This window comes from Apium graveolens, chromosome 5 (genome assembly GCF_009905375.1).
Source record: "Apium graveolens cultivar Ventura chromosome 5, ASM990537v1, whole genome shotgun sequence".
Lineage (NCBI taxonomy): Eukaryota > Viridiplantae > Streptophyta > Magnoliopsida > Apiales > Apiaceae > Apium > Apium graveolens.
In genome coordinates this window covers 178,321,875-178,333,046 of record NC_133651.1, presented here as the reverse complement: position 1 = coordinate 178,333,046, position 11,172 = coordinate 178,321,875, and the positions used below count along the sequence as shown (strand labels likewise).

Genomic DNA, 11,172 nt, shown 5'->3' with positions numbered 1-11,172 from the left:
ACAGCTATCCAAATTTGATCTAAAAGCTGATGAAGGAATTTTTGTTGGATATCCAATTTCCACAAAAGCCTTCAGAGTCTATAATTTGAGAACAAGAGTGGTCATGGAATCTATCAATGTCTCCTTTGATGACAAGAAGATTACTGGACTTGAAGATTTTATTGATCATGATCAGCTGAGATTTGAAAATGAAGACTCAAATTCTGATACTGAAAATCCTGACAATCTAAGTCCTGATAATGCCAACTCTAATGGATTAAACTCTGATGTTATTGAAACTGTGGTGACTACATCAAAGAAAGATGCACCTATACAGGGGGGAGCATACTCAAGATCTTACCACATCTCAAGAAGCATCAGAATATACATTTGGCTCTTCAATTTCTGATTCGTCAAGTTCTGATAAGCCAAGTTCTGATAGTTCTGAAAATCTAAATTCTGAAGAATCCAACTCAGAGAGCATAGTTTCAGGGGGAGCATCAGAAAATGAAGTTGAAGACAACATGGATCATGGGGGAGCATCCAGTTCTAGAGAAAACCTTCCATCTGCAAGGAAGTGGACTAAATCACATACACCTGATTTGATAATTGGAAATCCTGATGCAGGTGTCAAAACTAGAACAGGTACTTCAAACGAATGTCTTTACAATTTTTTTCTCTCTGAGACTGAGCTAAAGAAAGTGGAAGAAGCTCTTCAAGATGCTGATTGGGTGCAAGTAATGCAGGAAGAGTTAAATGAATTTGAAAGAAACAAAGTGTGGACCCTAGTTCCAAGACCAAAGAATAGATCTGTTATTGGTACAAAGTGGGTATTCAGAAACAAAACTGACAGTGATGGCATAATTACAAGGAATAAGGCAAGGCTGGTTGCAAAAGGATATTCTCAACAGGAGGGAATTGATTATGATGAAACATTTGCACCAGTTGCTAGGTTAGAAGCCATAAGGATATTTTTGGCTTATGCTGCTCACAAAAAGTTTATTGTCTTTCAAATGGATGTGAAAAGTGCTTTTCTCAATGGAGAATTGGAGGAGGAAGTATATGTTGAACAACCTCCAGGCTTTGTAGATTCCAAACATCCAGATTATGTCTACAGGCTTGATAAAGCACTTTATGGACTTAAGCAAGCTCCTAGAGCATGGTATGAGACTTTAGCTCAGTTTCTTCTGGAAAGTGGATTTAACAGAGGAACTATAGACAAAACACTGTTCTACCTCAACCATGGAAAGAACTTACTTCTGGTCCAGATTTATGTTGATGATATCATTTTTGGGTCTACAAATGACAGACTTTGCAAGAAGTTTGCCAAACTGATGCAGTCAAGGTATCAGATGAGTATGATGGGGGAACTTAGCTATTTTCTGGGCCTTCAAGTCAAGCAGAATGAAGAAGGCACTTTTATTTGTCAAACTAAGTACACCAGAAACTTGCTCAAAAAATTTGGAATGCAAGATTGTTCAAGTACATCCACTCCCATGGCCACTGCAACAAAACTGGATAAGGATACTGGTAAATCAGTAGAAATTACTGATTACTAAAGTATGATTGGCTCTCTACTCTATCTAACTGCCAGTAGACCTGATATCATGTATGCTACCTGTCTTTGTGCAAGATTTCAAGCAGATCCAAGAGAACCTCACTTAACAGCTGTGAAAAGAATTTTCAAGTATCTTAAGGGAACAGCTGATCTGGGATTGTGGTATCCCAGAGAATCAGATTTTAAACTAATAGGTTACTCAGATGCAGATTTTGCAGGTTGCAAAATTGACAGGAAAAGCACAAGTGGAAGCCTCCAATTTCTTGGAGGTAGATTGGTTTCTTGGTTTAGCAAGAAACAAAAGTCAATTTCCACATCAACTGCAGAAGCAGAATATATTACTGCAGGAAGATGTACACAACATGTGGATGAAGGTACAGTGGAATTGCACTTTGTTCCAACAGATCAACAACTAGCAGATATCTTCACAAAACCATTGTGTGAAGCTACTTTTACAAGATTTGTAAATGAACTTGGAATGGTTTCAGGTTCTTTCTCTAAATCTGCTTAGTTTTGTTCTGATGCATCAGACTTTATGATCAGTATTTACAGAATTTAATCTCTTTGTGTATTCTGTGCTTAATTGAAAAATGTGTTTAAGTACTGACTGTTGTCTGATAAATGTTTCTAAACTCTGATTGTGATATATCTGTTTAGGTAACTACTCAATCCTATGAGGATAACTGTGCTAGATGCTGACCTAGTAGTCTTCAATAAACTTCTGAATTATATTATCAAATATATCCTGTTAGGTAAGATCTGAAAACTTAACATAAATCATATTACACATGATATTATCAAATATATCTAACAATCCCTCAATTATAAATCAAAAGCAACGAATAATTTACTAATTCATCTTTTGAATCAGGTCTTTGTCCAGTTTTGTAATCGTAGAACTTTTCAAGAAGGAATGTCGTGAATGGAGATCAACAATAAATTATACTGGACACTAGAACCATCATTCGCACCCATACCCCTTCTGATCAGTCAGGATATTATGCAGATCTATACCTACCTATAAAGATCCATTCGGGTAGCCAGGCACTATGGCCCAATAAATAAAGGGTCCGGTCCATCCCCGACCCTTAGGGTCCCGTCCATCCCTGACCCTTGTCGAAACCATCCAGTACGTAGAGTATTTTGATATCAAATTATTTTGATTTCAGAATATATCTAGATTCAGGGTTCGTAAATAACCCAAAATAATTGGTATTTGCTCAAGAAATCAATCAATAATAAAGGAACAATAATGAAGGCTACTTGCATAATTAAGAGTAATTACAGCAAAATATAAAGCATTTAACTATTCTGAACTTAGAATAGGAAAGAAATACTTGCAGTATATCACAAGAAAGTTCAGGAATACTTGACTCAGTTGATCCGCTTTATAACCGTTAATCATCATTCTAAGCCCACATCTACTCTATATCTACTTGTCTCATTACTACACATAATCAGACTTTACTTTCACTATCAATGTCTGGATTTGAATGCCTTGAGCTAGGTGTATCTATCATAAAAGAACCATTTCAATTATCTGACAATATATCATTGTCTATTTTACGTTTATCTTTATCGTCTACCCACCCGATAATAACAGATAAGGATCACATTTATTCATATAAAGTTTGATAGATCACATGGACTCACAATTTACATAACACATAAACATATAAGGCACATACCATATTATTCATGTAACATATGATTCAGTTCGTTACAATATTCGACTCGGTACGTTTAAAACTGAAATCGAGTCGAAATACGACCTTTTGATAATTACGCGACTCAGAAATGTTTACAAAACCAAGCGACCTTTTAGAAACAAAAGATTCCATGTGTTGAAAGTATTTTTAATAGAAACATGATATTTTTCTGAGACTGGACACGTTTGTTTCATATTAAACGGACGAACGGTCTATTTATTATGAATAAAACAATAATAATTTAATTAATAATAATGTTAATTGAATATTAAATAAATTTATATAATTTTTAAAACCTCAAAATGATTTTTAGGAATTATTTGAATTAATTATAAATAATTATATTATATTTAACTATTTATAAATAAAATTAATTGATTAAATGAATTAATAAACCAATTAAATCCATAAATAATTAATTAAAATAAAATATAACTAATTAAATCAAATTTGGATTTTTGAAAATAATAAAAGAAAATATTGTTATGGATTTATAATAATTCAGTTAATTATTTAAAATAATTAACTAAATTCATTTTGAATTTAAAAACAATTTTTAGAATTTATAAATTATTTTTGAATTAATTTTTAAAAATCAGAAATTCATACACAGTTTTCAGGGAAAGGAATTGGGCAAAATCAGATCAAAACCGGGTAAAAAGAATGACCCAGTCGGGTCACCATCGGGTCATTCCACCCATCCAGGTCGGGATGAAATCCGGCCACATTCCAAGTATCCCGTCGTCGTCGGCAGATAGACGGTCGGCTCCGACGAGGGAAAAATGAGTTTTCAGTCCAAAATCGTTCCATACGTCGAATGGAACCCCATTCCAACCTCATAGTTCACAGAACATCAACCCAACTTACAATCCGGTGAAATTCAAAGTAAATCCGGCGGAGTTCCGGTGAAACTCCGACTTCGACATATTCATAACCAAAAACGAAGTTTATTAGCTCAAAACGAAGCTCAGATCATCCCTAAACTGTTTGTGTAACCAAAATCAATCACCAAAGCATGTACTATCCAGAAAATCAAAATCAAAAATGAAAAATAACCAAGAACTCGACCATGTAATTCAGAAATCCCACGCATAATTAACTAGCATAATTAGATTATAAATCATATAGGCAAGCTTTTAGAATTATCAAATTCAATCAATAAAATAAAAATCCCCAATTTGGGTTAAGAACCCTAAAATTTCGAATTGAAATTTAACCTATCATTCATTCGTTTTGATGATTGGATTGGGTAGAGTATCCCAAGAGCTTCACAACGAGTACAAATACTCTATGCTTTGTGTTCCAGATTGAATTAAAATCACTGATTAATCCCAAGAACAAATGAAGAACATAAACCTTAATTTTGGGAGAAAAATCTGATTTTTTTATATAATTTCTGATTTATTTTATAATTAAATAATAATTACAATTTATGTATAGTTATAAAAATAATATCCCCAAAATTATTTAGGGCTTAGTCATATCATTTAATAAAAATAATTAGCCCAAAATTAATAATTATCGGGGAATAATTTTTAATCCAATAAAATACAAAAATTATGTCAAAATTTCCCAAAAATTACAAATAATTCAAATATACAAGAATATTAAATATGTGAAAGTCCCACGATTTTATAAAAATAAAAATATAATTTTTGTGGGCTTTAACGTCCCGACAGTGGCCCAAAAAAGTCATTTTTCACGAAACAAAACATTTTCTAAATTAACTAGATGTTCGGAAAATCAATGTGGTATACGCCATATTATGCATAGTAAGGCCAATTGCTAAATACGAAATAACAGCTATTAAAATGAAATTTGGAAAATATAATTTTTAATATAAATCCATTTAACACGTAATAAAATACCCAAAAATATCCCGAATCACACAGAACACATATAGCAAGTAACATATACTCAATTAAGATCAATCATAGTTTATAATAGCTTAAATCACATATTACTCATTTAATATATCACAAAATAATAGTAATTTTTTCGGTCGTTACATCCTTCCCCCCTTAAAACGATTCTGTCCTCAGAATCACGCTAAGGCACATATAATAATACTTCTTATTATGTCATTTACACTTCTTCAGGTTGACTTCTCAACCTTACAACTTTTTCATAAACTTTAACTCACCATAACAATCATTACTCAACAGCCTCTTGCTAACATCATATTCTATCAATTGCACATACGACCTGGCTCAGGTCTCCATTTTACATGTATATAATGAAGCTAGATTACTCTTCATGGGTGTACATATATAAATACCCTATAAATTTACTATACGTGTGGCAGTAAAGCCAACTCATTTACAATCTTCCTGTCTATCTTAAGGTCTCAAAAGGATCAACATAGTACATACTAACCGTTTTTTCTTTCTAATTCTAATCAGTCGTGCTTGTGAACACTTTCACTTTTACTGATTCTTTCGCTTCATTTTCCACATATTTCTTTGTTCAATTAGCCTAGCTTATAATCGCTTTCAACCGCATTCGAAATTTCTTAATTGTTCACTTATTCTTTTCATCCATCCATGAAAGCCCCTAGTGTGTCTGGTCTCTAACCGTTCCCGGAATTAGCTTCAGAACTAAGAATTAAAGAGAAAATCTTGACTGGATACGGTTGACATATGAATTTATTATCATATCTTAATTTCCTTGAATCACAATCGAATATAGTCGTCGATCGAAAATCTCTTACTATTTAGAAGAAAATATACTAACCTGGAGACATCACTCGCATATTCTAACTTGTATTATCATTTACTTAGGTTCTAGAATGTTCTCCTTTCTTCAGGCCATATCATCAGAAAATCTTCTTCTACATCTATATACTTTATCATATTCTCAGAACAACTTGACTTTCTCAAGTTACCGATGTTTATCCAAATTCTTATCTTTAGCTCTGCCTTACTTGGTGCCCGTTCATTCATGGGTGGTATATATATCATTCTTGGTCATCATGGTTCACAACATCCTCAATACATTTGCCAAAATTTTAAGTCAATTAATATTATTGATCAATTACAGCCCTTACTTGAATCTGATGACGTACCCCAATCTCCTTTAAGCAATACAGAATTATTTTTGAATAAATATTCATTAATAAAAGAATGATTAGGGTTGGTTAATCTATTTATAACAATTCAGATAACGATTTCTTCATTTTTCGTTCTCGAGTGATTCTACTATATCGCCCCTTAACGAGCTATATTAGTGTTCCACCTTTGATGTTGTATTTAATTCTTCGGTAGATATAACATTCACTTACATGTTCTACTATCTCCATTCTTATACCAAGTTAATAAATACCTTATTTTAACTCTCAGTATTTAGTCATATTCTTATAATGAATTCCTTATCTTAAGTTGTAGACGATTGATTAAATACTCTACTTTATTTCTGTTGCACATGATGTCCATATCTTACTTATGTCCTGGACACCTATGGAACCTCTTTATCATACTTTTGATTCCACTTCCTTTCCTATATAAGTTCTCCATTCTCCTGGATCAATATTTTTTCTTAACATAACGGAATTCTTCTTCCTAATAGTACTGATCGGTTCTTCATCAAATAAACTATTCATGTGGCTACCTCAGAAATAAAGCTTTCAATTCATAACTATTTGAACTCTTCTACTACTCGTGCTAATAAAATTATCAAAGTCCATCTTTTCTTTTCGCTAAATTAACAGCTACCTCATTAACCTTGCTCCAATAACTGTTGCTCGCATAACTATTATTTCTAATCACTTCCAACTATCCTTTGTCTCATTTTTGACTTTCTCGAAATGAAGATATGTTTCAAATTATTGGGTTATGTGTATGTTATATACCTTTTTCTCTAAATGAATAATCTTCTCATCTTTAGTTCACATACTATCATTGCCAATTCCCACTGTAAATCAGATACTTGTACTCGCGAGATTTCTAGTATTTCAGAGCATCTACCATTATTTTATTGCTCGGTATAGATATATGCATAAATTCTTCATATAAAATATCCTTACAGATGATAAAATTCTTTTGATTGTTTAATAACATCCATATCGGTGGATTTACCAATTTCTTCTTTCTTCTTCTTTTCTTTTATTTCCCTTTTCTTCTCATAGCTCTTATGTTGAACCTTTGGTTCTTAAATACGTCTTCTCATGTGCGTATACAAATAAACTGTTTATTTCTATTATGTTTTACGAAAGGGCATAATCGATTAGACAAAGTCTCAACAAACTTATGGTAAAATCATCATATTTCATTATGCTTCTGAATCTTACTGATGTCCTCTCTCTCTTTATTTCCTTCTTCCTTCTCTTTGCTCTAAATCAGGCTTTTAGTTCTTGAAAACATTCTTTTCAGTTGCATGTACCAATAAATCTTCACTTATTTGGTCTGCTACAAAAATGGCATATTCATCTAGACAAAGCCTTTCACATACTTGCAGTAACATCACCCTAATTCCACTAAACTTCTGAATTCTACTAGTGTCCTTACTTCCTCCAAATTCCTAATTGCTTTGATTTCAGATATGGAAAATCGTATTGGGAAAGTAACTTAATATAATTGGAAGAGATTTCTATATAACTGATCATCAATTAATAAAATTAATCAATTAACTCTCTTTAATTGATCAATTGAACCAAGTAATGATTAGCTATAGGAAATCAAAACAAATTATATGAAGTCAGTTAGGTTGTAGAAACCTCTTTCAAAAAATCGAAATTACAATTATTTGGAGTATCCACATGAAAATCATTAATACATGGAAGTATACTTTCTGCCTTTAAAAGTAGAGTATTTTCTAAAAATTTGGGCAGCATCTCCTCTATATTATTCACGACCAGCCAGACTCAAGCTGACACCAACAATCAACCAAATAACCAACAACCATATCAATCCACCACCATCAACCAACCTCATCGTTTCATAATACTGTAACGCATAACATGGTGATAACCAGATATACTACTAATTAACACAGCCTACCTCTTTAATCTTATCTTCCATGGTTAATACTTGTATGAAGATACTTTTAAGAACTATACGGCATCTTTCAACTGATCACACAAATTCTCTATCCTTGGGAATGTACACTTATTCTCATTAGTCAACTTGTTTAACTTCTGATAACCAACACATGGTCTCAACCAACATTATCATAATTGTGGAAATTTAATTGGTTTTAAAATATTACTTCTTAAAAGATTTCACAATTGGATCACTAGTTCTTTATCTCGACACATGGATTACTTCTTAAAATATTGGAACCTTCATATGTTGAGTTAGCCTAACAATTTCTCGAGGAACATATGTTGAGTGACATTTATGACACTTTATAATGCTCCGTAAAACTTTGAATTAGTGTTTTGTACTCAAGTTGTTGGTGTTTTTAACGTGTTTTTGTAGTGTTTTTGTATTTCAGACATTTATCAGGAATACAGGTGAATTAGCATTATTTTGATGTTAATATGGTGTTAGGATGATGTCCAGAATAAAAGCTCATGAAAAGACCAACTCAAATCAACAAGAAAAGAAGAAGTCAGAAATTTCTCCAGAGAGACGGCGCGCCCGTGCTTTAGCAGCGCGCGGCCGCGCCCAAAGAGCAGAATGTCAGCGCGCCCGCACTGGTCAAGCGCGCGGCCGCGCTAGGTCTGGAAAATTAAATCCCATTTCTCTACATGGGCTGCTATATAAACATAACTTATGTTCGTTTTTCATAACAAGTCGTACCAGAGCTTAAGGAGAAGGCGTAAGAAGACCGTAGAGCACAATTCAACCAAGGCAAAGAAGAACTAGTTTATTCTTGTGATTCTTTGTTTTAAGTTGTAACTTTGGATGCTAGTATTCTTATTCTTGAACCTACACTCTTGTTTCATACTCAGTTATTCAGTATAAAGACTACATTTATTATACCATGCTTTCATCGGAACCCACGTTGATGATGAGTCCGATTATGGGCTAATCGTTATCGTGGGGTTCTAATGGATTTATTTATGGATTTCTTTAGTTAATTTGTTTCAATGCCTTAGTGTGTAGTGATTGTATGATAACCTAGTATTGGTTGTGCTTATTCATCTTATGAGCGTCACGAACTTATAAGGTAGTGTGTTAATCTTTAATGAAGGGAAAGTAAATTTAAGGGTTTAGAACTTGCCATGCTAGCATAGGTTAATGTATTTGATATGAATGATTCATAGGTAATTTTAACCTTCTTACTTGCCCTATGTAATCATGATAGATAACTTGTGCATTAAACCGTTATGTTGTCAAATTTTATAGACATATAGGGTCTCAAATGTAATTGGTGTATATTCGGCTTCTATCTCTTTTGTAGATGTTTGGTAGTATGGTATTCATAAAATGAAAGTTGGCATTTATCAGTTCCGTGTTATCTGATTAGTGTCATCACCATTGCATGCTAAGTTAAAGAACGAAAAGGCTATTGAATGAAGTATTTAATGAAGTTAGAATCCCATGTTTGTGTCATATAGTATTCAACTCTCTTTAATCTCCTAGTTTATATTTTTTAGTATAATCTCTTAGTTAATTGTATTTATAAACAACCTCAATTTGTTATTCGTCTTAGCATTGGATAATAGCCATACTAGTGTTGCATAGATACATTGATTAAAATTAACCTAAACCGGTCCCTGTGGGAACGAACTAGAATTTATTCTATATTACTTGCGATCACGTATACTTGCGTGAATATTAGCGCGTGTTCTAGACCTAACAAGTTTTTGGCGCCGCTGCCGGGGACTTCGGTGTTAATTTTTAGTTTATGTGTTTGTCATCATTGGTCGTTAAAGTTCAGTGACTCGGAAATTGTTACTTACTTATTTCCTTGACGTGTTTTAGGTTATCTAGCGAGCGTGTATGCATACGCGTTCTCGGTCTCATAAGAGAACACTGCATCAAGCTGAGGAAGAAGTTGTAGTTGAGGAGAAAGTTGAAGAAGGAATCTTAGTTGAGAAAGAAGAAGAGGTTCTTATTGCAATGGGAGAACCTGAAGCAAATCCTAAGGCTTTCATGGACTACTCTCAACCGAAGATCAATGATATTCAGTCTAGCATTGTTCGACCAACCATCTTGGCTAATACCTTTCAGATCAAGTCGAGCACGATTCAAATGATACAGAACTCAGTTCATTTGGGGGTTCTCCGATAGAAGACCCCAACATTCACATTAGAGATTTCATCGAGATCTGCGACACTTTCAAGTTCAATGGAGTTTTTGAAGATGCTATTAAGTTGATGCTTTTCCCATTCTCTACGGGATAAAGCTAAGTGTTGGTTACATTCTCTACCACCAGGGTCTATCACCAAATGGGAGGATCTAGCTCAAAATTTCTTAACTAAATTCTTTCCTATGGCGAAGACTGCTGCAATCAGAAACACACTTAATAAATTTGCTCAGCAATCTGGAGGATCTTTACGTGAGGCTTGGGATCGTTATAAGGAGATGTTTAGGAAGTGCCCTCATCATGGGATTCCTGACTGGATGATCATTAATTGTTTCTATAATGGTTTGGGTGCTACTTCTAGACCCATGGTTGATGTAGCATCAGGAGGAGCCTTGTGGGCTAAAAGCTATGATGAAGTGTTAGTCGCTAAACACGCGCTAATAATACACGCAAGTATAAGAGTTCACAAGTAGTATAGAATCTTTTCTAGTTCGTTCCCACAGAGACTGTATTGGTTAACTAATTAATTCACGCACTTAATTAACAATGTATGGTTATTATTCAATGCTAAGACGATAACTAATTAAGATTGTTTATAACTAAGAATTAAACTAGTAATTATAACTACGAGAATAAGATTGATTGAATTAATATGTATGAAAAATATGGAATTCTAACTTCATTAAATACTTCATTCAATAGCCTTATTGATCTTAACCTTAACATACAATGGTG

At 33.4% G+C, this 11,172-nt stretch overlaps 1 non-coding gene across 1 annotated transcript; it reads right to left on the bottom strand.

Moving 5' to 3' along the window:
* Positions 1–10,637: 10,637 nt before the first annotated feature.
* Positions 10,638–10,744, bottom strand: LOC141662226 (small nucleolar RNA R71). Its single transcript, XR_012550349.1, has one exon. It is a non-coding gene; the product is annotated as a small nucleolar RNA R71 (small nucleolar RNA).
* Between the last annotated feature and the right edge of the window lie 428 nt (positions 10,745–11,172).